Source organism: Wolffia australiana, chromosome 14 (assembly GCF_029677425.1).
Source record: "Wolffia australiana isolate 7733 chromosome 14, ASM2967742v1".
Taxonomy (NCBI): domain Eukaryota; kingdom Viridiplantae; phylum Streptophyta; class Magnoliopsida; order Alismatales; family Araceae; genus Wolffia; species Wolffia australiana.
The window spans coordinates 13235484-13240328 of NC_135848.1; positions in this window are offsets into that span (position 1 = coordinate 13235484).

A 4845-nucleotide genomic window follows, 5' to 3' on the forward strand; every position below is an offset into this window, starting at 1 on the left:
GACGGGGATCGTAGAAGGAGAGAGAGAAATCAGACCTAGACGAGGAGGGGGAGGGGACAAGAACACTTCTTCTTTCTTCTTGGCTGCCCTCCTAAAGGGAGGGCAACCATATTTAAAGGGAAATACATAATAGCAAATGACTAAAACGCCCCTGTGGGCTAACACGACGAAATTACCCCTAGGATCCTATTATTCCTCCCCTTTAATGACCAGTTTGTTTGCAAGCTGGGCCAAGCAAAACAATTCATTGAGCTGGAAGGGCCTCATCCAATGTGGTGTTGGAGTCATTCTCAGATCATTTGATGGATGTGTGACAATGTGGATGAGCAAGTCTTTATGTCAGCGAGGGCCTGGCGGGAATTGCTAGTTGCATTGGTAGCATAAGCCATCGCCGAGAACAATGTACAAGGGTTCCGCACCAGATTGGCACATGTATAGGCATGGAAAGCAATGTGTTTACATTAGTAATGCTAACATGAGCCAATAGCATGGCATGCTTACGTCATCGTTGACGCTTCATGGTACTAGTGCATGGGCCGTGGGCAAGATGGTGAGTGCACACTTACAAAGGTTTGTGTAACCACGATGTGCATTCAACAAAATGTGTAGGGCGATGAAGTGTGAACCACCAATCTATACTACTATAATAGGAATTGGTGTACCCTTCTGGCCTCTGATTGGCTGGAAAGAGAGTGAGAGAGAAGAGAGAGATATAAGAGAGTGCCCCCTCCCCGCCGAACTCACCCCCTCCCCGCTGCCGCCAACCCCCTTCCCAGCCTCCAATGCCCCCTCCCCGCCGCCGTCACCCCCCTCCCCGGCGCCCGCGTCCCCTCCCCCCCGCAGCCCCACACCCGGTCCCATGCCACCCGCGCCCCCTCCCCGCCGCTGCCCTGCCCTCCTCCCCCGGCCTCCCTTGCCCCCTCCCCGCCGTGGCCCCGCCCTCCTACCCTGGCCTCCTCGCCTCCCCACCGCGGCCCCGCCCTCTTCCCCGTCACCGCCACTCCCCTTCCCCGGCCTCCTGCGCCCCCTCCCCAGCCGCCGTCCCGCCCCTTCCCCCGACCTCCCGCGCCCCCTCCCTGCTGCCCCCCCACCCCTCCCCCTGCCGCCAGCCCCTTCCCCCGCCTCCCGCGCCTCCTCCTCCTCGCCCCTACCCGCTGCGCCCTCACCGCTGCCGCCAACCCCCTTCCCCGCCACCGGCCCACCCCTCCCCCGGCCGCCTCCTACCTCCCGCCGCGCGGCCCCCTCCTCCTCTCTCGCTGACGACCGCCGGCTTCCCTGGGGTGGCTCCGCCAGCTTGAGCGGCTCGGCCTCCACCCGGCTCGAGCGGCGGCAGGGAGGGGGCAAAGGGGGAGGGGGGGTGGTGGTGGGGGCGCCGAGGACGGACAGGGAAGGGGGGTGGCGGCAGGTAGGAAGGCTTGACGGCCGGGGAGGGGGGCGCGGCGGCAGTGAAGGTGGGTGGCGTCGCGGGGGAGGGGCCGCGGGCGGCCTGGGGAAGGGGCAGGACTGCTGCTGGGAGGGGGAGTGGGAGGCCGGGGGAGGAGGGCGAACCGGCGGCTAGGTGGGGGCACGGGTGATGGGGGGAGGGCCGGGGCGGCGGCTGGAAGGAGGCGCATGCGACGGGGGAGGAGGGCAGGCCAGCGGCTAGGATGGGGCGCGGGTGATTGCGGGAGGGCTGGGGCAAAGACGGGGAGGGGGCGCGGACGGCCGGGGGAGGGCCGAGGTGGCGGCGGGAAGGGGGCGCGTGCGACCAGGGAAGGGGGTGCGAGCAGCCCGGGGAGGGTGGGGCTGCGGCGTGCGCACATAACCACACTGCACAGACCCGTGTGCAGTGCGTAGTGTGAATATTAGGTGGGGTGCCATGTGCAAAATTTGCACCACACCCCGCACAGAGGCACGAAAAATCATCTAAAGCTCGCATTGCGAGCGGGCCCCACTAGTAAAATCCTAATGGGAAAAGGCCCATGCTTGATATGTTGGTAAAGTGGCAGACAAAAATTCACACTATCAGATCATTACTATTTTTTTATCTAATAGCTCGTTAGAGTCTTGATCTTGCCTCCTGCCTCCATCTTATTTCCAACACTTCAACGTTTGAGGGTTTCTAGAGGACCTTATCAAGAAAGATTTGTGAACATGTATCTCTTGTAAACCCTTCATATGGAATGAAGGTGACAGCTGCCATAACATGTGGCAACATATCTTAGGGGAGCATATGGTGCATTGATGGGGTGATATCTAACATACCTGACATGTGAAATGTGTCATGAAAGGGACACTAATAAGGTTGTGGATGGAATATTAGTGGGATGGGGACTATGTTGGACATATATGTGGCATGCAAAGTTAATCACACAATCCATGTTTCACTCTATATTCATTGATACAATATATATTCATTATAATGTATATATAATGCTTATAATTAAAATCCATGAATACTTGCAATGGCTTAGTGAATTATGATGAGATTATAACACAGAGATCACTAGTCTTTAAACATATACTCTAAACAGTTCAGAAGAAGAATACTTGAGAAAAATATTAAAATATCCAAAAAGTATGCAACTCACTCATATGGCCCCACTCATATGGTGAGTATGGATGGTCTCTTAGCCATTTAGAGTGGAGTCATTAGAGACAAATTGAGGTATGTTATTTGATGAAGGAGCTCACTAAAATGATCAATATGAATCCGTGAATGATATTATACCTAGCATCATATAGATTGATTAATGGTGTGGTTGTGTATGTGGTAGTGTTAGGCCCCTAACTAGGCGGCATTCCCTGCTCAGAGGCCTGCGTGCTTATTGGGAGGGTGTGTCCGCGTTTTTGGCTCACGACATTAAAGGACTGAGTCATTATGGGTAGCGATGCCCAAATACCTGATCTTTCAGGCCATTGCCCCTGTACGTGGTGATACACTACAGATGGTGCACGTGCTCGTCCACGTCTACGGTGGGACGGATCAAGTACGGTCCGCGCGTGCTGGGCACGCGGGCTGATAGGTGTTTGCGCGCGTGCGCTAAGCGCCACACGCCAGTGCCAAGCGCCACGCGCGGACGCCAAAGCGACACACGAGCGCCAAACGCCACGCGGGAGGGGGAAGTACTGCACGCAGGCGCAAGACGCACAAGCCGGGCAACATGCCGAGGGTGCAGCTCACGTTGTGCGGGGTGCCGCGGGGGCAGCGCGCGCATTGCGCGTGCTGGGCGCGGGGCCGGGAGATATCCCGTTAGGAGACTAAGGCATATGGCACATTGAGAGCGCCGAGACGGCACAGAGGGCGCGTAGCGCTCCCGCTGGTAGTGCTCGGCGCGCAACGCCTAGCTTGGGGCGTCGACTGATGTAGATTGCATGCGAGGGTGTTGACACGGGTGCTGGTGGCATGCGTGATCGTCAAGGCAGGGGTGGCGTGTGTGATCGCCACGCCTGCAGGTGCGCGGCGCCCGGCCCGGGGCACTTGTGTGGCAACAGAGCGAGCGAGCGCGCGGAGCAGCGGCCTTGAGGCGGTGCGGCAACACTACCCTGGCGCAAGGCACCTCGTCTCATTCATTATATCACCCCTCGTCTTCCCCCATGTAATGATCCCAATGACGATGTACTCTTTTATGATATTAATGCAATGACCATGTTCGCTAACGGAGCTGCGTCCCCACCATCTCCTCTAACCCCTTATGTGATCTTAAGCATTTGCAAAGACTTTCACTGCAAGAGATCAAGACTGCTCAATGTTTTGCTCCGAGCACTAAGGCCGGCACACGCCAAATTTGAGCAAGAGATCTAGCTTGGGATTTGACCGTGTGACAGGTAGACATAGTCTAATTTTAGAGACTTTTACTAAATATTTTCGACAATGGAAACACGTATGATTTTTTTGAGAAAATTTTATAAAAAATTTCTTCATAATAAAGAAATATAAGGGGATCCTCATTTGTTACCTTGATGCCAGACGTCGTAGGTGATGTCATCCGGTCGGGTATCGAGACGATGCTCTGATACCAAAATGATGTCAGACGTTGTCTGTGTCGTCGTCCGGTGGATAAATCCTAATAGGATAAGTTACTATGTGATGCATTGATCTAGGTGGATGTATGTACAAGCCCAGACTTGTGGGGATTCGCTGAGATCCAAGGTCTATGACGGTGACCTTTGGAGTGACGACGACAACACGGTGTCAAACGGAATTATTCTGTTGATGCTTGCATGTAACAGATGGGCTCAATCCGTACTTAAATGATTCACTCGAGACGTAGTTTTCATGATATAATCTCTCACCTAAAGTAACCCGAGCACAGTGGATCAGAGTTGTTAATATACTAAAGACACTAATGTAACTAGCAAGCAAGGGAATGTCGTTCCTCGTTGGTGGTGTTGCTCGTCATTGGCGTCTTCATCACTGCATGAAGCGGGCGGTCAAGGTCGGTAGGAGCGAGTTGGAGAAGATTTCAATCGCTCAACTAGCAGTAGGGTCACGACTCAGGAGACGTAACACTGGTGGAGGAAAAGGGCGAGGCGAGTTGGCTGGAGATGAGGTGGCTCGAACAAATGCCCGAGGCGAGTCGGGGCGCGACTATAAAGGTGTGTTGATATGGGCAAAGCGCGTCGGAGGCGTTGACCTGTGCGGAGCACTACGGCTGTGGAACAACTCCTTCTGGCGGCCCAGGCGAGGCTTGGCGACTGTGGCACCATACCCAGCGATCGACGGCCGTGTGACGAACGACAGCTTCCTCAGGGGAGATAGATCCTAGAATCGAGTCGCGGGCGGCACATGTACCACGAACTCGAAGGAAGGGTCTTGAGTCGTGGGTGTTGGGCGCACAAAGACCGCAATATCGATGGAGTTCA